Consider the following 23,284-nt stretch of genomic DNA (forward strand, 5'->3'; position numbering starts at 1 on the left):
GGATTCTTGCTCACTGCTCCTCTTGGCTTAATAAGGAAATAGGCCAGCCCGGCTGCTGGAACTTGTCCATATCCCTCATGGAATCAGAAAGGCCCCGAGGAAGTCAGGTCTTCACTGTGGTCTCCCCATACCACCTCCCCCCAGGCTCCTTCTAACCCTCCCTCAGCTTCCTTTTTCTTCACAACATTTACCTCTGCCTGAATTATAATATCTTTATTCATTGGCCTTCTCATGCTCTGTCTTCTCCACTAGGATTTAAATTTCTCAAGGGCAAGAACTTTCTGTCACTTACTACTGTAGCTACAGAGTATGGAAGAATGCCCAGACACAGTAGGCATTCAATAAGTATTGAATGAATGAATGAATGAATGAATGAATGAACGAATGAATGATTGCTCCTGTACCTCCTAGTCTCCACCTGTGTCTCCTATACTCTTCCCTTGGGCCTCTGATCTTTAGTTCCTCCACTCCCCCTTCTCTTGTCAGGCTCTGGGCACACCTAACTCTCCCTCCTCCACCTGTCCCCTTCCAGATCTCAGACCCAAAAGCTCATCCTCAGTGAAACCCCACCCCACCACTCACCTGCCCCAACATGTACTTTTCCTTCACAACATTGGTCATGATTTTCAATGTTATTGTTATTTGAGAGATTATCTACTCAGTGACCTCTATCCAATAACTGTCCATTGTATTCCCAGTATGCACAGTGCCTGGCACATGCTTAATAAATATTTGCATTAATTATAACTACATGAACAAAAGCTTTCTTCAAACTCTTGAGTTCTGAAGTAAAGGATACGATCTACAAACATAGAAGTCATGTTCCAGGTTACCAAGAAGTTTTTAAATTCTTTCTGAGCAAACATTTCTCAATTTTCCTACTTTTAGAAGCCAAACCACATAGGATTGGACCCATTCTTTTTTCAACCATATGCTAACCAGGATTCTCTAAAGTGGGTACCCAGAAGGATAGAGAGGTGAGGTCAAAAGTGGAGAGGGGCGCCCTAGCAGGTTTGTCTCAGTGGATAGAGCATCAGCCTGCAGACCAAAGGGTCCTGAGTTCCATTCTGGTCAAGGGCACGTACCTCGGTTGCAGGCTCCTTCCTGGCCCAGGCCCCAGTTGGAGCATGTGCAGGAAGAAACCAATCGATGTGTTTCTCTCACATCAATATTTCTCTTTGTCTTTCCCTCTCTCTTTCACTCTCTCTAAAAAATCAATGGAAAAATATCCTTGGGTGAGGATTAAAAGAGAGAGAGAGAGAGAGAGAGAGAGAGAGCACAGAGAGGGGAATGGGTGATAATGGGAGAGGAAGAAAGGAAAAGGTTACTGAGTAATTCTGAGGCTTGGTCTTTCCTCACCACCTGGTCCTTCCCACTATCTCTACCCGACCCCCACCCACCCCCATCATATTAGGGAAAGACAAAAAGCAATCTGTATCACAAAACACAACCGCAGTTAAGATTGTGAATATGTCTGCTTTTACTTACTGCCATCAGATTAGCAAGACAACCTGGGGTCCAACTTCATAGCCTTTTGGAATGGTAAGGTATCTAGGGACCTTGTGCAATCCAATCCTCTAATTTTACAGAAAGGGAACGAAGGTCCACAAGTTAACCACATTCACACGATTCAGCCCCGACTCTAGAACCACATGCCACCATCTCAGTTGCAAGTTTTAGTTTTTGTAAAATTCGCTAAATTTTCCAACAATATCATATGTTGCAATCCAATATTAGCAACACAAGGCAGATGAATGCTGACAGGAACAATGTGTGTGTATTAATCACACATTATGTCTTCCTTTGGGTTTTCCCTGAAGAGCCTCTGAGATAAGGACTTGAGTGCAGGCACTTGGTTTGGGAGCCCCGCAGATACCTTGAGCCCCTTGGAAGACGACCAAGCAGGTCCTAGAGCAAATTAAGCCTGAGACATCGCTAAAGACAAAAATGACAGAACTGAAGCTGTCCTACTTCAGGCACATCATGAGAAGGCAGGGTTCTTTGGAAAAGACAATAATGCTGGGGAAAATAGAAGGTAGCTGGAAGGGAGGGGGACCAAATGTGAGATGGATTGACTCCATAAAAGAAGCCACAGGTGTGAGTCTCCAGGAGCTGGGCAGGGCTGTGGAGGACAGGACACAGTGGACATCACTCATTCACAGGGTCCCCAGGAGTCAGAACCGACTCAACAGTATGTAACAACATGACTTGATTTGGAAGTGATGTCAGGAAGTGGGAAAGAGTGGAGAGAAGGGAAGAAAGGGAAGAAATCCTTTAACTGTGGGACTAATGATCAGTATCTTGTCTCCCTGGCACACCTCAGGTTGGGGCCTCTGGGTGTGAGGCAATTGGGATAGTTACCCCCCAGCTCCCATGTCTCCTCAACTGAACTTGCTCAGAGGCTGATGAGTGAGCAGCACTTCTGACCTGCCCACTAGCTGTGTCTCCTCAGCCATTGCATCCAGAAGCAGAGGGGCCATGCTGGAAACTGGGGGGCATGCAACCAGCTGCGGGTAGCCATTAAGGCAGGTCAAGGGACATGCACAGACTCTCTCCCTACCTCTTGTCTAGACCATGTGAAATGCAAAGCTATATAATGCCTGATGTCGGAACCCTACAACCAGGAGGGACCTTGGAAAGCATCTAACCAGAGGTCAAGCAAATGTTTTCTGTAAAGGGCCAGATCGTAAATGTTTTAGGGTTTGTGGGTAATATGGGCTCTATCGGGACTACTAAAATCTGATGTGGTGGTGAGAAGCTGCCAAAGACAATATGTAAAAGGTTGAGCGTGGCTGTGTTCTGATCAAACTTTATTTATAAAAACAGGGTCAGGGGTTGGATTTGGCCCTAAGCCATAGTATGCTAACCCCTGATCCAAACAAACCACTTTATTTTAGCATTGAGGGGACTGAGACCCACAAAACTGACATCTGGTCAGGGTCACAGTTAGACACTTGCTTCTGAGCCAGTTCAGGTTTCATTCACATCAGTTGGCTTGCTGTCTGAAAGACCCTGGCTGCGTCCTGGCCTCAAGTTGCATATGTTTCAACCAACCAAGCCAAGCCAAACGTAGATTCTGCTAACCAAACCCTCGGTGAGAAAAGAGCTACACAGGGTGCAGCCCCTGCCCTAGAGGTGCCACTATTGGGAAGGAGATCAGCTACATGCAGGTGACAAGACCTTGACAATGTGGGGCAGCACAGAGAAGCCGATCACTTTAGCAGAAGAGGTCTGCAAGAATCTCCCACGCGCCCCATAAAATGCCCTGCACATGATCTCATACACACAGTGTTGAACATCTGTTTTTGCCTCCAGATCCAATTTCTACCCTTCTCCACCCTGCCCACAGCCCCCAGAGAATGAACTGTATAAACTACAACAGCAAACTCAAGTCCTCTGGCTTCCTGTTGGGTTCATCAATGTGGGGGGAGTGGGAAGGAAAGTGAGATCAGGAAATTTATTATCCAGTGTTCCCCCCGCCCCCCCGAAAGGGGTCACTGCAAACAGGCTGTTTTCTTCCAGCAGAGGTCCTGCTGGGCTGGTTCTGGTACTGTCCCCTGGACTTGTTTCTTCAATCTTAGGGGTGGTTAAGGTACCCCTGGACGCCAGCCCTGAGGCTCCTCACACTCTTTCATGTCTGTCCTACACCTCAGTTAGAAAGCAAGACTTAGTATACTACTCACTCAGCTCAGGTATTCTGGGGGAGGATCAGTTCATCTACTTGGCCTTGAACTCCAAGGCAGAAGATGTTGCCCTTGGTTATTTTTTATGGATTCATCACATGCAAATTTTTTTTTTTCTTCAGACATTTATATTTTTATCCATGCTGACTCCTGAGCTTCCCACACCTTTGCAAGAGTCCTTTTATTAAACACCCTTCAAATTACCCCATTTCAGTGTGCCATCTGTTTGCTGCTGGGCCCCTGACTGCCAAGGTATATCGTGAGTCAAATAAATATCAAAGGCTGTCTGTGCTGTGGAACTCTGGAGGGAGAGAGGGATCTTATCCTTGTGGTTTGAACAGGAAATGCTGAATCGGGACTTTGAGGATGGGTTACAAAGGGGCTGAAAGAAGTAGATGGAGAGGCCACATCTGGAGGCAGAAAGAGGATGATGTGTGTGTGGTGGTGGTCAAATTCTAAGCCTCAGCCCCAACCTTAGCAAGAAGCCAGGAAATATAGTCCAGATTCTGTGAAAAGGCCAGGTGGGGAGAGAGGCTTCCCCCAACCTGCCAGCTGTTGCCATGGAGGCGAGTGAGGAAATGAATGAGGAAATGAATGAGGATTGCCTCAAGGAGAGGGAGACAGTGGGTGTGTCCCCAAAGGGACCCCAGTGCTCACTACAGACTTCCAGTCCATTTGAACATCTGTAGAGCAGTCAGTGAAAGGTTGCAATTCTTCCCAAGAGGGTCAGATTCAGGTCTGGTGTCACCGACAAGTCCCATCCTACCTTTGGGGCCAGACTCAAGGCCCTAGGCCAAGAGTCAGAGGCTGAAGAAACCTACGAGAAATAGTTGTTATCAGAACTCAGGATGAAGATCCTTCTCCCTTAGCGGCATGTAATGGGAAGAAAGCTAAGGTTCGGTCACATGCAAGCAAAGTACCGAAATCATTCCCCTCATCCCTTCCCTCTGTACAAACCAAAACACTGAAAAGGAAAGCACACCCAGAACCATGCACACTCCAAAGCCAGAACACGTCGTTTCCAAATGGATTACATGGCCCATTTAGCAGCCTTCACCATGGATTATTTAGGCACTATTAGAGTCAGAGCTCTATAAATTGGATGTAAAATTCATGCAGGTTTCCTGTAGTTTATCAAGCTGGTAACTCCCTAAAACCAGAGCAAGAATGTGCCAAAGAGCTGAAGAGGGAGGAGAAGGGAACATTCTCAAGTTAACACTGAATTGAGAAAGTAAGATTTAGCATGCTGCTCACTCAGTCCAGGGTTATTTTAGGGAGGGTCTGGTTCTTCTACTTGACCTTGGACTCCAAGGCAGGAGATATTGCCCCTGGTTATTTTTTTATGGATTCATCATGCACAATTTTTTTTTCTGCAGAGATTTATATTTTTAATCCATGCTGACTCCTGAGCTTTCTAAATTTACTACCTTTGAAACAGCAATACTTCCTTTTGTTTATCCTAAATTGTACTTCATCCAGGAGTGTCCCTAAATTGGGTATTCTGGAAAGTCTTTCTGCCTATTCCCACTCATCAGTTCATTAGACTTCAATCACATTTGCTTTAGAGTTTCACTCATCCAGGTGACATATGTTTATTGAGAACCTACTATGTGCCAGGAAGGAGAGTCTCTGGCTCTTCCCTCTCATTCCTTGAATCATTTTGGTTGTTCTTCCCTGTTTTTCTTTTTTTCCTTAACTTAACCATCTAAATGGCTTCGTTGATCTGTAATGGTGGAATGGGCATATCACTATTCTCTTTTCACAAACGAGCGAACCATGGTGCTGAGATATTTTACTCTTAGGGACCTGCTGCTAGGCTGCAGTCTTGTAGAAAGGAGGTGAGCGATGCAGTTCACAGACTATCACAGGCTTGGGCCCCAATACTGGCTCTACAACCTACCAGCCTGGAGACCCTGGGCATGCTGATGAATGGCTCTGAGCCTTCGTCTCCTGATCTGTAGAGTAGGAACAATATCACTTTCCTCAAAAACTTGTTGGGGAACTAAATGAAAAAAAACGTTTCTATGTCACTTGGAAGCAGTTCTTCATATGCACCCTGACGACTTGTTTGCAGAAACATGGCCACTACAAAAAGGCACAAAACTGCAGAGGAGGCAGGACAGGGTTAGGAAGACAAGACTTAGAGAATCCTAGCTTCAAATTCTTCGCTGATGCCAGATGTGAGCACAGAGAAAAGCTCCAGAAGATGGGGGGAGGAGGAACAGAGGGTGAAGAGAGGAGGGGAGAAGAGGGACAGATTTAGGGACCTGGGCATTCCTACAATAAACATTGCCACTTTATCATTTGAACCATGGCTGGGGCCAAATCAGAATCAATCTTCAGAAATATGCACATGCCTCCTGGGACTCACACATCCTACTTCAGGGGTTTGTTCTCAACTTAGCTACTTGTTTGAGGTTTAGTACATGTTGACTAAAGCCTTAAGCCCTCCTTCCAGCCGAACTTGAACTGGAGACTGGCGCTTGCCAAAGGCTCTCCTGCTCAAAAATAATATTTGTGGAGGTTACCGAGCCGTGGCTCTGAGAAGCTCTGAGCAGGGCCAGAAGCTTCTCCTTCACAGGCTGGTTCTGTGTAACTAGCTGCTCCCCGTCACAGCCCCATCCATCCCTCATGTTTCAGCTCTTCCGCAGGACACACTGGCCCCCTCAGACAGGAACCAGGAAACAGTGGACAGGGCTTTGGGCAGAGCTATGAATACCCTCCCTCAGAAAGAACCAGGCAGCCACCAATGCTGCCCTCGCCTGAATTTAGTGCTGTTTGCACTTGCTCTTTGAAGCAACTTGGACCCGGCTTGGCACTCCTGGGGCCCTTTAGAAGTTTTTCAAAGATCAAATTCCTTTTTCTTTATTTGCCCCCTGGTGCTGTCAGAGCTCCAGATCCCCAGTGAACCCCTCTGCCTTCAGCTCTTCCCCTGTGCTAACCTCCCACCCCATGGCCCCTGCTCTTCTGGGTGCATTCAGCCCTTTAAAGGGCTCCTCGGAGCGATTCTGCCTCTGATTGCAGGACCACAAGAGCAATAGGAGCACATGAGCAGGTGCATGCTTACAGGTCTCAGAATTAGGTAAGAAGAACTAGAGAAGACTCAGTAAAGTTGGTTGAACATGGACTTCTTGCTCAGCACAGTGTGAATTTCTGTGAAATAACAGAAAACATGAGCCTTGATTCCTGCTCTCAAGAAGCTCAGAGCCCAGTTTTGTGGATTCTCTTTCACTCTGAGAACACTGGTAGGTGTTTCGGGTAGAATAGCTCCCTTTGTGCAGATAAAGAGCGTGAGACTCCTAGAGGTGATGTGGCTTGCTTCAGGTCCCACATATGTACAAGGGTGAGTCCTGATTCTGTTACTGAACTAAAGAGGGTTCATTTGCCTACACACATCAAAGCCCAATAGGGTGCAAACAGGAGTTTGCAGGAAAGAAAACAAAGGTTTATTTAAGGAAATAGTCCTGACCAGTTTGGCTCAGTGGAAGAGTGTTGGCCTGCAGACTGAAAGGTCCCACGTTCGGTTCCGGTCAAATGCATGTACCTTGGTTGTGGGCACATCCCCAGTGGGAGGTGTGCAGGAGGCAGCTGGTTGATGTTTCTTTCTCATCGGTGTTTCTGGCTCTCTATCACTCTCCCTTCCTCTTTGTAAAAAATCAATAAAATATATTTTTTTAAAGAAAAGGAAATAGGAGAAACTAAGATGGCGGCATAGATAAACACCGGGAAATAGTCGCCTCCCACAACAATTGACAAATATCCCAAAGGACGGAGCAAACATCGTCCAGGACAACAGGAAGGCTGGCTGAGTGTAATTTCTACAACTAGAAGAAAAGAAAAGCACGCTGAGAGCCAGAGGAGCTGCGGAGGCTGAGTGCAGAGGTACGGCGGCGGCTCGCGCGCGCGGAAAGGGGGTGGCACCTGAGGACGAGGCTGTCTTTTTGAATCACAAGCTCCCGACTGCTCTGAACTCCGGTTCCGGGAAGTCTCTGGGGACCCAGGACTCATACGGGGAGAGGCTGCTCTGTCAGGCGGCAGCAGGCGAACTTGAGGGCGGATTTCCCTCAGAGGTGCTTGCAGCCGTTACCGGGACACTGAGACGCGCGACTCCGGGCGCGGAGAATCAGCCATAGCTTCTTTCTCCTCCCTTTTGACTCCCTGAGACCCCGCCCCACCCAGGCTGCAGCAGAGGCTTTTGCATGTGAATGTACCTAACTACAGCCCAGCCAAGCAGACCCGGAACTTCCAAGAGAAGGCCCAAGGCCCCGCAGCGGCTGGCATTGCTTCACAGCTGAGCCTCTTCGTGGCTCCGGCTGTGTGGCCTCAGGCAGGGGCTGAATTAGCACCTCCTTAGATCCAGGAGCCACTGTACCCAGTGGTCAGAGGGGGACCATTCTCCCACTTCAGACACAGCTGCTTCCCACAGCCAATTGGCCTGGAGGTCAATTCCTCCCAGTGATCCTACAACAACCAAGGCACCAAGAGTGCACCAAGAGTGTCCACCCCAGGTAACTGGGGAGGCTGAGCCACTGGGCCCTACAGGACACCTGGCGCGCAGGGCCACTCTATCAACACAGGGAAGCAGCCAAAATGCGGAGACAAAGAAACAGGTCACAAATGGCAGAAACAGAGGAGGGCAGACGACTGGATATAGAGTTCAAGGCCACGTTTATAAGGTTTGTCAAGAATTTTATGGAAACCGCCGATAAATTTAATGAATCCCTCAAGGAGTATAGTGAGACCATGGAGGACATGAAAAAGGACCAACTAGAAATTAAGCATACACTGACTGAAATAAAGAATAATTTACAGAGATCCAACAGCAGACAAGAGGATCCCAAGAATCAAGTCAAAGATTTGAAATACAAAGAAACAAAAAATACCCAACCTAAAAAGAAAAAAGAAAAGAGATTCAAAAAATATGAAGATAGTGTAAGGAACCTCTGGGACAACTTTAAGCATACCACCATCAGAATTATAGGGGTACCAGAAGGAGAGAGAGGGCAAGATATTGAAAACCTTTTTGAAGAAATAATGACAGAAAACTTCCCCCACCTGGTGAAAGAAATGGACTTACAAGTCCAGGAAGCGCAGAGAACCCCAAACAAAAGGAATCCAAAGAGGACCACACCAAGACACATCATAATTAAAATGCCAAGAGCCAAAGACAAAGAGAGAATCTTAAAAGCAGCAAGAGAAAGACAGTCAGTTACCTACAAGGGAGTACCCATCCGACTGTCAGCTGATTTCTCAACAGAAATTATGCAGGCCAGAAGAGAGTGGCAAGAAATATTCAAAGAGATGAATAGCAAGAACCTGCAACCAAGATTACTTTATCCAGCAAAGCTATCATTCAGAATGGAAGGTCAGATAAAGAGCTTCACGGATAAGAAAAAGCTAAAGGAGTTCATCACCACCAAACCAGCATTATATGAAATGCTGAAAGGTATTCTTTAAGAAGAGGAAGAAGAAAAAGGAACTCTTACCATTTGCCACAGCATGGATGGAACTGGAGAGTGGATAAATACCACAAGATCTCACTTATTTGTGGAATATAATGAACAACATAAACTGATGAGCAAGGACTGATCCAGAGATGGAGAGGCTTTGATTGGACTGTCAGGCCTTGGAGGGAAGGTAGGGGAGGGTGGGGGCAAGGGGGAAGGATCAACCAAAGGACTTATATGCAAGCATATAGGCCTAACCAATGGACACGGACAACGGGGGGGTGAGGGGATGAGCGGGGGGGGGGGGGGGGGGTAGAGGGTACACATATGTAATATCTTAATCAATAAAAAAATATAAAAAAAAGAAAAGAAAAGGAAATAGCACCAAGCCCAGAGACATAGGTGAGCCAGTGCTCAAAGGTCTGGCTCCCGACAGCCTACACGGGGCAGATTATATACAGGAACAATTATTAATCAGGGTGACTAATGCAGTTGGGGCCATGTGCTCTACTGATTGGATGAAGCCAGGGTAGGGAGTAGTCAGTGATGGCGAACCTATGACACGCGTGTCAGAGGTGACACGCGAACTCATTTTTTTGGTTGATTTTTCTTTGTTAAATGGCATTTAAATATATAAAATAAATATCAAAAATATGTCTTTGTTTTACTATGGTTGCAAAGATCAAAAAATTTCTATATGTGACTTGGCACCAGAGTTAAGTTAGGGTTTTTTTAAAATGCTGACACGCCGAGCTCAAAAGGTTCGCCATCACTGGAGTAGGTGATCACTGTGCCAGGTCCTGATGTCAGCCATGGCATGATTCTGTCTGGTTTCATGAGGGTGTGGTCCATAGGATGGGTCTCCTTTCATGGGCCTGGGGCTGAAATACGACTTTAGCCTGACCTGAAACTCTGTTTCTGTGGTCAACAGACCTGAGACTTTGTTCTTAAGACCACCTGACTCTGTCCAGAACCTGATGTCCTGAGGGCTTAATGATTCAGGGAGTAGAGGTACAGCATATCATGGTGCTATTGTAACCACAGTGAAACTCCTTTTCTTTAACATGACCCTTTCTCCTTTCAGCTGTCCACTCTTTCCCTACCTTGGTAGAGCCCATGACCCTAACTCCTTTAGTCACCACAATTAATGATTTTTCTCCCTTATATAACCTATCCCCTGGGAGCATCGGGAAGCCAGGTCTTTGAGCACTTGCTTACCTGTGGCTCTGGGCTTGGCACCATTTACTCAGCTAATAAACATTTACTTTCTTGGCAGCAAATTCCTGTTCACATTTGTTTGGTCTTCGACGTGTGCAGGCAAATGGGCCCCTTTGTCAGGTAACACTATTAGACAGGGGAAAGCTAGCTTTAATGAAGAAAAAAGTCATATTAAAGAAATAAAGTTCCTGTGCAGTTATAATTCTAAGTCAGTGCATCTGACCCAAAGTCCCAACTCTTCACGCAATGAGGCCAGGATACCAGCACCAGGATGGGGTGTCTGGACCTGAGCTCACAGTAACTGGGACTTGCAAGCTGAGCAGCTGTTTCTGGAAGAGCATCTGGAATCCATGCATGAGATGTACTGGAAATATTGGGTCGCCATCTAGGGAGCTGTTACAAGAATCAATATGATTAGTAATTTAGTGGCTATAAATCCTCATGTAGGGCTGTGTGATACTGTAATTTATAATAAGAAATATAGCTTTGGTCTTAGTCCCAGTTCTGGCACAGAGCTCCTAAAACCCTTGGAATTATCTTAATGAGAAGGTGTCTTTTGTTATATTAATGAGATTACTTATGGAATGCCCTTAGGTCACCAAAGGATGAGGCTGGTTGCCAGCGAAGCAAACCATGTGACTGGAGGTTTGAAACATTTCCCTTCAAGGGTGGGGAGAAGGAATGGAGGTTGAGTTTATCACTGATGGCCAATGACTTAATGAGTAATGCCTATGTGGAAGCTCCCTGCTCTTTCCTGTGCCTTGCCCTATGCATCTCTTCCATCTGCATGTTCATCTGCACCCTTTATCATCTCCTTTTATGATAAACAAGAACATGTTTTCCTGAGTTCTGTGAGCCACTCTAGCAAATTAATCAGATTCAAGGAAGAGGGTCATTGGAACCTCTGATCTACAGCCTGTCAGTTAAAAGCACAGGTGACAACCTAAGCTTGCAAATGTCATTTCAAGTGGGGGAGGGGGCAGTCCCATGGATTGAGCCCTCAACCTGTGGAATCTGATGCTATCTCCAGGGATATAGTGCCAGAACTGAGTTGAATTATAGGGCATTCACCTTGTGTTCAAGAATTGGTGATGTGGGGAACCCTTCCTCCCCCCACATTGGAACTAGTACCAGAACTTTTTAAAGGCAGAGCTAAAAACAAGCCCTTTGTGGCAGGATGGGATTTACTTTTCCAAGGGAGCATACTGACCACCTACTCTCACAGTTGCTAATTTAAAATAAATTGAAAAGCTCCTTCCCATGCTTTTTTCTGCCTGCAGACCCAGGTTAGCTGTTCTTACTTTAACAAGGTAACTGAGCTGCTTGTCTTTGCTTTCACCCAGTGTTCTGACTGAAAATCCTGAGAGGCAGGCTCCACGTTTGGCCTATGCTTTCCCCTACCCTGTGCCCCGCTCCTGGACCAGGTAGCTGGGAGCTCCTCTAGCAACTGCATGGCTCCTGCCTTTCTGTCCACACCCCAGCCAAGCACACTGCTTCACTCCTAGGAAATGTTTATTAACTCACTTACCATTCACCTTACATTTGTTAAGTGTCCGCACTGTAACAGACCATGAGATATATTGATGCACCAAACATCCTCTTCTCCTGCAGCTTAACTAGATTGCGAGCTCCAATTAATTCTCCAATTATAAGCTATTGGAAAATGACAGGCAATACATCTACAAGCACATAAAAATGGAACAACCAGATAATTCCTCACAGAACACTATGATGAGAGGACTTTGGCCAAGAAGTTGGGAGCCCTGTAGATTAGAGGGCCAATGAAGAACTTTTAAATTGGAGACTGAGGCCTGAATAACAGGATCACATGTGTCTGTGGCTCAGCTGTAAGAGAAGGCCTAATACTGAGCCAGTAGGCCCCTAGCACTGATGTGCTTGCTTTTTGGCCAACATCTGATCTGTTGTTCAATTGTCCAATCTAATGGGATGGATGTACCAGAACCACATAGTGAATATTTTCAGTAACATCAGTAACATCAATATTTCCAGAAACTACATCATGTAGGACCTTGTGGGCCATAGCAAGGAGCCTGAATTTATTCTAAATTTGGTGGGGAAACCAATGGAAATTTCTAAGCAGTTGAGTAAAGTGGACTGTTATACTTAAAAAAGATAGCATGAGCTACTATTTGGGAATTGCACTGGGGTGGGTGACAGTGTCTGCTGTAGTGCAAATAGCTGAAAGTGTTTGAGTTGTGGCAGAGGGTTTGGGGAAAATGGATCATTTGGGATATGTCTTAGAGGTAGACTTGATAGTTCTTAATAATGGTGGGATGTGGGGGTGGGCAAAGAAACAAGAAATTAAGGACTCATGTTTTTGGCCTCAGCAACTACATGGATGGTAATTTTGTTTGCTAAAATCAGGCAGACTATGGCAAGGATAGGTCAATGAATGCTTTTAAATAAATAAAAATCATCATTAACTGGTCTCACAATAAACTCTGTAGGTTGTAGAGCACAGTAAGCAGCCCACACTATTATACAGTAGGTCCTCAGGTTACATCAGAGATTCGTTCCTATGGCACACATAACGCAATTTTCACCCTAAGTCGGAACCCACCTACATAAGCACCTACGTCACTCACATGGAGCACATACACAACAGTAATGAAGTGAAACAGTAAAAAAAAAATTAAAGAAAGATAACAATTCCTGACCTCTACTTGTGATAAATAAATAATAAAAAACATAAAGCACATATATACATACGTCGAAATGAAGGAACTTTTTTATATATATAAATAAATGGGAGATGGCGACATAACCACGACGTATCCCGAGGACTGTCTGTACTGTAAGCATAATCCTAAGAGCAGGGTTTCATCAGTCCCTCAGCTCCTGTGCCCATCCAGATTTTCACCAGCAGTGCCTAACCTCAAGGATTTTCCATGGTGCACGGAAGACTGTCCTAATTTATACTAATGGAGACAGTGTGTCCAAATGGTGATCGTCAGCAGTGGGAATTGTTCTCAGCTCTAAGCCTGAAGCAATTACAAAGGGCAGAGCCACTAAGAACCCAGGGTCTGCAACTGGTTAGAAAGAAAGATCTCAGATGAAGTCTCAAGGTTTGGCTCTTTTCTTCTTCATTGGTTTTTTCCAAAAAATAAACTGTTCAAGGTCAACCTGTTCTTATATACCCCTTCAGCTCATCAACCTCTGTTTATCCATCTATCCCTTCTATCTGTGTTACAGTAAGGTCCTACTTTGAATTGTGCATTCTGATTCGCAAAGCTACTTCACATATATGATCTCATTTATCTTCTCAACAGTCCTAAAATAGAGGTATCATTTTCATTTTACTGATAAAAAACCAAAGTTCATAGACTATCACCTGCCCAAGGTCATAAAAAACAGAATCCATAATTTTCCCACAAATATGCTCTTCCTCCAGTTTTCTTGATTTGAAGTTTAGTACATGAGGTTTAGTACCAATGATTGGATTAACCAACTACTCAATGATTTATGCCAGAAACCCAGGAGACACCTTTGACACTGCTTCTTCCCCAAATTCCATCTCATCAATTATCAACTTCTGTCACTTCTATCTCTTAAATATCCCTCTCCATCTCCACCACTATCATGTAAGTTACCATTGCCTCTCCCCAAGACTAATAAAATACCTCTTCTCTAATCTGCCAGCACCATTCTTGCCCTATTTATATCTATTCTTTACATGTTGAGAATTATTGTGGAAATGCAAATCCGGTTATGTCATTCCCTAATTTAAAATTCTTTACAAAGTCCCAATTATTACTAGGAAGAAGAAGAACAAGAAGAAGAACAAGAAAAAGAACAAGAACAAGAAGAACAAGAACAAGAAGAACAAGAAGGAGGATGAGGAGGAGAAGGAGGAGGAGGAGGAGGAGGAGGAGGAGGAGGAGGAGGAGGAGGAGGAGGAGGAAGGGGAGGAGGAGGAGGAGGAGGAGGAGGAGGAGGAGGAGGAGGAGGAGGAAGGGGAGGAGGAGGAGGAGGAGGAGGAGGAGGAGGAGGAGGAGGAGGAGGAACAACAATAAATGTTTAACAGCTCCCAAGTACTTCATGGTTGAGCCCCTGCCAACCTTTTCATCTTCATCTTCATCCCACCTAATTATTTCCTTCCTCTCTCTCTGAGCTCCAGCTACATTAGCCTCCCTTCAGTTCTTCAAATGTGCTAAACATTTCCAGCCTCAGGATCTTATACCTTGCTGTTCCCTCTGCCTGGAATGTTCTTTCTTTCAGCCAAACATCACTTTGTTTGTTTCCACTCAAGCTTTGGTCTCATCTTAAATGTACCTTCTTCTGAAAAATTTTCCTCAATCTCTAGATAAGGCCAAGCTGTTCTATTATAAATTTTCATATTTCTCCTTCATTGGAGTACCATTTCAAGTATCTCCTTCATTTCTTATGCAGTATATGTAATTGTAATGGTTACCCCTGCCACAAAAATATTGCATAAACTGCTCCTAAAGTCAGTGATTTCAAACAACAATCATTCTCTCATGGATCTGCAGATCAGGTAGGTGTGTGTGTGTGTGGAGCACAGTAGTGTGTGTGTGTGTGTGTGTGTGTGTGTGTGTGGACAAAGAGTTAGATAACAATAAAAGAAGCTCAATTCACATATGTTTGAAAATTCAGAGTTTTAGTTCTCTGAGTCTCTCAACTTAAAATCCTAATTTATGTTAGGTGTTTTGCATCAAATTTGAATGCTACATTCAAAAACTATTTACTTTTGCACCTCATCTTTATATATCACACGTCACTCACTTCCACCATCCCAATAGAATGACAATGCAAAAGTGACTGTAACAGTTAATTTTGTGTGTCAACTCAACTGGGCCACGAGTTGCCTATATATTTCTCAAACACTAACATGGGTGTTTCTGAGGTGGTATTTTTGGATGAGATTAACATCTAGATTGGTAGACTAAGTAAAACAGACTGCTCTCCCTGATATGAGTGGGCCTCACCCAATCCATTGAAGGCTTAAATAGAAAAAGTGCTGACCCCACTCTGAGTGAGAGAGAATTCATTCTGCCTGGAGGCCTTTATATTGGGACATCAGCATTTTCCTGCCTTCAGACTTGAACTGAAATATCAGCACTTCCTGGGTCTTGAGCCCTCAGCTTTTGGACTACAACTACACCATCCCTCTCCTGGTTCTCAGCCTTTCTCCTCAGACTGAAACTATCCTATTGGCAATCCTGAGTTTGCAGCTTGCTGACTCACCCTGCAGATCTTGGAATGTGTAGGCCAATTTCTTATAATAACTCTCTTTATATTGATATACATCCTATTGGTTCTGTTTCTCTGGAGAGCCCTGACTAATACAGTGACTGTCTAAGTTTGTGTGGTTCAAGTTTGGAATGTGTGAAATGTATGGGATGAATGATTGCATTTGTTAGTCACATCCTTGGTGAGGGGCAGGGACCCAGTGCAGCTGAGCTGGTCAACACTGTCACAAGTCTGTTTCCTGCCCAGTCTGCTTGCGCTACCTCCAGGGTCTGCAAATATCAGGGTGCCTGCCACAGGGTTGGGCTAAGCACACTGGAAGTGGGTAAAGTTCATTTGGAGGCCTACCCTGCTGGATCTTCTCCCACCCATTTTTCTCTGCATGTGCAAACTAAAAGTCTTAAGAAAGGAGAGAGTTCTGGAAGACAGAAAAGCCTTGAAGAGCTAAAGAAATCCTCTCTAGGAGTGGGTGCTGGTGCGGTGGCACACGCATGGACAAAGGAGACACTTTGGGAAGAGGGTCTTCCTCCAAACTACAGATGCCAGGAAGGGCATGTTTTCAGTACTCTGGTTTGTGATTGACCTGGACCCCTGACAAAGCACCTGAAAATCTGAAGTGAAGTGAAACTCTGTATTCCCTACCTTTGGTTTCATTTCTCTCTAGTCAATATCTGTTCTACCATTTCCAGATTGAAGATCCTTCTCTTTAGTAGAACAGATATGCTAATAGGAGGTGACTAGCTCTGTGTTCTCTGAATCAGAAGATGGAGTAGAAAGAGCAACATTATACCAACAATAGTAAACCTGGGCTCTGGTCCTGCTCTGCCACTAATGTATCAGCGATTTGACCTTCATAAAGCACTTCAACTCTCTTGGTCTCTTTCTCTTCTGCACAATGAGACAGTTTGACTGTGTGTTAATTAAGGTTTATTAGGCTACGCTGTTATAGCAAAAACACCCCTACATACAATGGCTTAAATAAGTTAGAAGTTTATGCCTCTTTCTCATAAAATCTAAACATTAGTAGTTTAGGGGTGATAGGTAAGCTCTATTTAATAAGGTCATCCAGGGAGCCAGGCTAGCAGATCACCTCAGCTGTGGTCACATGTGGTTTCCACCTCTGGATAGAAGGTAGCAGAAAGGGTGAGAAGGATGGTCCAGGCTGTTCCTCTTTAAGGAGATTAAAGGTTCCCTAGAATTGCACACCTCGTTCTGCTCATATCTCACTGACTCATGAACGTAGCCACATGGCCACTTAGCTGCAAAGAAGGCGGGGGAATTAACTTTGTTATTGGGTGGTCATGTATCGAGCTAAAGATGAGAATGAGGGAAGGGTAGGGAATGGGGCTCTCTTATTAAAAGGAAAAGGAAAGAATAAATATGGAGAGTCTGCCACAGACAAGATGATCTTGAAAGTCCTTTGGCTCTTCAAACAAGAAGAGGCTAGGTTCTTCAGCCATTACACAATCTTTCCTAAGTATGGACTTCAACCTGTTGTCATTTCTTTACTCCAAGCCCATTTCACGGTCCACAACTCACTGTGATCTTGAGTCTCTCTGACATATTCCACATGGACTGGCCGGGTCATGTGCCTTTTCTTCCATCGTTTGTGTGATTGCTCTTAAAATCTGAGCTAATTATGAAGCTTTACAGGCGATTCCATTGTTTCTCTGATGTTTTCTCTTCTCTTCATTGTTATTATTCCTGGTTGTTGGTTGGATTTTCACATGTCATGGAATCTCTTCCATTATTTTCTGATTTTTCCCCCTGGGTATTTTCCATTCCTAGTAGCTGAAGCATTTATCTGGCAATGCCCAACATCCTCCTTCCTTCATTACTCCCAAGGCTCCCATGCCATGGTGTTCAGTCCTGGCAGACAGAATCCAGGCCAGGTCAAGAGTTCCCCACACCACTTACCCCAGCTTTTGAAAGAGATTGAGGCAAGTCAATTTCACAGAGGCTTGATTTTCACCAGACCATTCTCCATGACTTCTTCCTTAGCCTAGAGGGAAATCTCGACACTTTAATACTTCACCCAAAAATGAGCATGGCAAGATGCACATTTCCCAGTGTTTTGCTGGGTTTTCTCTCTGCTAATGTGCGAACTTATACACACTTGCAAGTAGCACTGTCTGTCTCACCCAGCAAATGCCGCCCAGCCAGCACTAATAATGACCCTTACAGCACTTCTGCAGTGTGTTCCTTGATTCTTGAGCTACTTTCCCTCCTCTTTATTTTGAGATACCAGTTGCCCATGATGGAGAAAGGCAGGGTTCTTGCCTGGATAAAAGAGAGGGAAAATAAAAGGTGCAGTACTAAAGGAAAGGGGAATGCACCAGGAGAAACTGAAAAAGAGCAGAGGCTTGGCTGGAGCTAAAGGTCTGGGGGCCACGGCAAGCGAGCGATGGCAGCAAGGGAAGGGTTGCTGCCAGCTGGCTAAGGGGTCCTAGCAAGCAAGAGCACCCTGGACAGTTTGGTCCTCAAGAGTATTCTTTGGGGTACAGAAAAGAGAAATGGGCCTCTGTTAGCCAGGCCTAATGAGAGAGCAGCAAGCAGCCTCTGGTCAACAGATGGAGGAGAGAGAATGAAGAACTCAATTTCCAAGGGCGTGGGTGAGAAGACAACCAGTCCTAGGCCAGAAGAGCTGGCCAGGAACCACAAGTCCGTGTGGCCATCCCAGGAATGCTGCCTTTCAGTGGCGAGGGGCCTAGGGAGACCCAGTAACTTCATGATGTTCAGCAGAGGTAGGACGTGGTAAATCTTTGCTCAGCAAAGTTTGCTTCAGATCATTCATGTTTTTCAAGCGAGTGAGTAAAGGAGAGATTGGACTAAAACAGTAAAAGAGTCCAAAGGGAGCCTTCCATTTCTCTATGTCAGAGGCTCAAAATTAATAATGATGGTTGAAGTGAGCCCAGAGTTACCCTGGTTTGAGTTTTGTTCTGGCCAAGAACAAATATCTGAAACCTTTTACTTCAGAACATAGAACTGGACAACCTTCTCCCTATTTCAATGTAAAACCACCTCAGAATCAGTTCCATGTTTTGCAGGAGAAGGAGGGGGTCAGGGCAGTAATGCTTTGGGTCTGTTGGAGCCTCATCCCTGCAGAAAGAATAATCTCTTTTCTTACAACATCCTCTATTTAATACAGTATTATGGTCTGCTGAGAGTCAAGACCACAGCATAGCCTCCTCTGCTACTCAATGAAGAGGAGAGGCAGAGACCCCACCACCACCACCATCAGTTGAGGAGTGAGGTTGTAGAGGAGCCCTGAAATATTGCCCAAGAAGATGAGGGAAAGACATGGAGACAATACAGGGCATTATTCTCAGAGGGACTGCCTTCCCAGGCTCTGCCCCTCTGACTTTCAGAGAGAGACAAGTCCCATTTCCCACTCCACTCAAACCCAACAATTTTCTCATTGTCCCAGAGCTCCTCCAAGCTCTGGAGAAGCCCATGGCACAGACCTTGTGTCTTGGTGATCAGAGATGCAACCAGGTTTCCCAGAAGTTGGGATGAACTCAAAGGAATACAAGCAAATCCCTCTGTGAGCTTTCCTACATCCCCACAAACATTTTACAGGTGATACCAGATTTAAATATTTTTAATGTGACTGCTTTGAAAAAGAACTACTTTCTAAAAGGACTGGCAACTATATTATGTTGGGGTCTCAAGCAAGTCCTATATTATGTGTCTTGGTGATCATGGCCGGGAGGGGTCATGTGCTGGCTAGAGGTGAAGAAAGGGCAAGCCTCTCTTGGAACATCTAAACAGTATGAATTTATTCCACAGATCTTGAGCACAAAAAATAACACATTCTCTATTTTTCTAAATGAGCTTAAACCCAGCTCAGACTTCTAAGACAGTTTCAATTCCTTTTTACATAATCCAAGAAGTGGGCAGGGCTCCTGTCTTCAGCACCTGGTGGTCACCACTTTGATGCTCAATGTCCAAGCCTGTGTAATCCATCCTAAGACTGGAGGCTCTGCTTTTCCTGGCCTCCTTCCTCCAAACCAAGAAGGGAGCTTCAAGAACCCGTCACAGCTCTCTAAGGAAGTGGCACTTAAGGTTCACCCCAGACATATCCACACTCATTCCATCCAAGGTCCTGCCACCTCCTGCCACAGCGTGCAGGCAGAGCACAGGTCCTCACTCCCACGGAGCCCAGCACCCCCAGCCCCCATCCTTCCACTGTGAGCATCCTTTCTTGGGATGGGTCACCCCTCCCCTTCAACCTGAGAAGTCCCACTCTGGGAGAAATCAGGTCATCCCCTGCACGAGCCTATACCTGGGGCAAGGGAAGTCCAGCTCTTTAGAGCACAAGCCCCAGCTGTCCTTGAGAGGAAGTGGGAAATACCGCTCATTCTTGCAAAAGGCTCCTACAGCCTGGAAAACAGAGGAACTGAACTCCTCAGTCAGTCTGTATGGCCACGCACTGTGTAGGGCACAGCCTCTCCTCCCCCAGCAATGATGTCCCTGACTCCCTGTGCCATGGGGAGTAGGGGTCATGGGATCTCAGCTCTATTCTCCTCATGTTCATTACACAAAGGCACTACCAAGGGAGTAAGGGAGGCTGAATGCAGTCAGAGCCCCTCTCCCAGGCCCTGAACCCCACTGTGGGATTGCATTTGCCTGGAGTCTGGGGACTGCCCTGGACCCACAAGTCTGTGTGCCCCTCAGGTGTCAGGGCCTGAGTTACCTAGAGCAGGTCAGTCACTGCTTGGGAGCACTGCTCAGTGGTCTGTGAAATTTACACCTGGTACAGGGGTCCTATGCAGGAGAGAGAAATGGGAAGAGGCCTGGCCACCCCAGGAACCATTCTCCAGCACTCTAACAGGATGGAAGACGGCCAGCATGCTTGAGTGTGTGGCCTGGCTCAGCGGTCTGCGATGGGTCAAGTGGGGCCAGAACAGGACACTTCTCCCCAGGGACAGTCTCTTCCTGGAAGCCTCTTCTCCAGCTGGGCCAATGTGCTCGGCTTACTGAGAAACAACAACCCTGATACAGGAGCTAAGAAACCTGGGTTGTTCTCTCTTTAAATGACCTTTGAAAAATAACTCTCTTCACTGCTCCTCTGTCCCCCCATCACTAGAATACCAAGCCTGGCATAGAGTGGTTAGAGCATTGCATTTAGTGAGGTGGATAAAACTGACATGAAAAGCACAGGGAAGCAGCACAAATGCAAAACAGCACGGAGCAGGAGTGTTCTGATGGTTTGGGCCCGTCCTCCTCTTTCACTCCCATCTTTGCTCCTGTAGCAGGTCCCATACGGGGTGTAGGAATCTTCCATTAGGAAGCTAGGAAATCACAGGAACTTTTGTTGATGCAAAACCAAATGTCTCCTGTTTCAGCTGGATAGGAGAAGAGAGACGACCTCCTTCACTCTTTCTAAACTTCCAACCATGGATTCCAGGAGCTTTAGTTTGCCTCTCTGAGTTGGTTCTTCTGATGATCCTTGTCCCCAACCCTCAGGAGCCACCCAGAGACAGCAGCCCACCCAGGATAACCTCCTGAAGCCTTCATCCCTCCCCAGACACATCTGGATCACGTGCCCAGCTCTGGGAGGAAAAGGAACTAGGGATTGGGGATTGGTGCAAGGGATCTAGAGGCAGGAGGGGGAGGACACGGAACCATCAGTGTCCCCCTCCCATCCCCCCTCTCCAGCCAGAGCAGACTAGGACTCTAAAAATAGTTTCATGATGTCAACCCCAGAACAAAGGCTTCTTTGGCTCCAGGAGTAAAAATTCTCAGCTTGGAATTCCACCGAAGGTTTTGTTACAAATACTCTACATGACAGAATCTATTAATATCTCCAGTTAATTGCTCCCAGTTTTGTAATCTCTGTGGCAAAAATTCCAGCCAGGTCAATTAAAGGGAGTGGATTTGCTCTATCAGGGGGCCTCCAGAGTTCCTGTAAATTCAGTCACATTTGGCATTTTACTCAGCCCAGAAGCCTGTTGCTGTGACTTGGTCTAAAGTTTCTGTTCCCAGCCCAACCCCGCTGGCTTCCCTAGACCATCATATTGGGGTGACAACAGAGAATTGGGGAGGGGACACAGAGAGGAATGCACTTTATCAAGACTTAAAATGAGATAGGATCTCAGACAGCAAGCATGTTTGAGAGCGTTTGCATTTGGTTAGATGCAAGAAGTTGATGAAAGTCCAAGCCTTGTTGTTTATAAATTGGATCAATCAAAATCTACCCTCTGGCTTTTATTAGTGAAGCTCCAGGGCTCAGGCAGGGTAGGCGGGCTCTCTGTTCTCTCTCAGGAAGCCCCAAAATCATCATGAACAGAAATGATGCAAGTTGAGAATTTAAAAAATGGTGGCAATCGCAGTTGGCCAACAGAAGACTTACAGAGAAAATAGCTTTGAAGTTGTATCTGTAAGGGCTTCCCTAAAGGTAAATGTAAAACTTTATTAAAACAAATATGGATCATTTTTTTCATGCACCACAGGTAGGGGGTAGGTGACTGAGAATCATTTAACACCTGAATCAGATCATCTGAAACAGATAAGATCAGCAAAGGAAATGATATTAAAATTTAGGAATATTCCCAGATTCCAGTGGAACACACATACAAAGCCAATGGCCACTTACATACAAGCAGAGCAGAATGGATGTTCAACCCAGCCAAGCACTGTTGTTTAAATGAGGTAGGAAATTCTCATTTAGATTGTATTCCCTGGTTGTTTTTTAACTTGTTTGCTTATTTGGTTGGTTTTTTCTAATTTATTATTTTTCTTATTAATTTATTCATTCATTCAGAAGTTTTTGAGGGACTATTTATATTCCAACTTCCGTACTGAGTCTGGGAATTCAGTGAAGAGCAAAATTGGCCAGAATTCCTGTCCTCTTGGAGCTTAGAGTCTAATTAGGTGGGGGACGGGGAGAGGAAGGGAAGACCTCCGGGGGTGTGTCAGGAGATGTTGCATTGCATATGATGGCTTCTTTTGGGGGGGGGGGGGCTGATATTTTTTGTTATTTTGGAAGGTTGGCATCTGAAGACAGTGGTTTGGAGTATAGTTTTTTTAAAATATATTTTTACTAGAGGCCCAGTGCACGAATTCATGCACAGGTGGGGTCCCTCAGGGTGGCCTACAGAGATCCAGCCCCAGTTTGTGCCCCTACCCTTGTAGCCCTACAGCCCCGCCTGGCAACCACTTTGGTCTGGCACTGCTCTCTCACCTGTTCCACCATCCCACCTCTGGGGCGATCAGTCAAGGCCATCCCACCCCCACCCCCTGCCCAGCTTCCTCAGTGCCTGGGCAGCCCCACCCCCTACCACCACCACTGGGTCACTGTCTGCAGGGTGATCGGGCTCCCGCTTGCACCCACCTTGGCCTGGTTCCACCCACTCACCTGCTCTACCATCCCACCACAGTCCTGCTCTCATCAGGACCCATCAGGGCTGGCAACGCCTCCACTGCCGCCTGCTGTCAGCACCTGTCACCAACACCCACCATGTTCCGTGCCTTCCCCTGGTGGTCAGCACATGTCATAGGAAGCAGTCAATCTCCCAGTCAAAGGACCTCCAGAGGGGAAAATTTGCATGTTAGGCTTTTATTATATAGGATTGATTTCAGAAAGGAAAGGAGAGGGAGAGAGAAACATCAATGATGAGAGAGAATCATTGATCGGCTGCCTCCTGCATGCCCCCACTGAGGATCGAGCCCACAACCCAGGGGTGCCCTGGGAATCGAACATGA

The sequence above is a fragment of the Myotis nattereri genome (genome assembly GCF_964212035.1).
Source record: "Myotis nattereri genome assembly, chromosome: 2".
In the NCBI taxonomy this organism is placed as follows: Eukaryota; Metazoa; Chordata; class Mammalia; order Chiroptera; family Vespertilionidae; genus Myotis; species Myotis nattereri.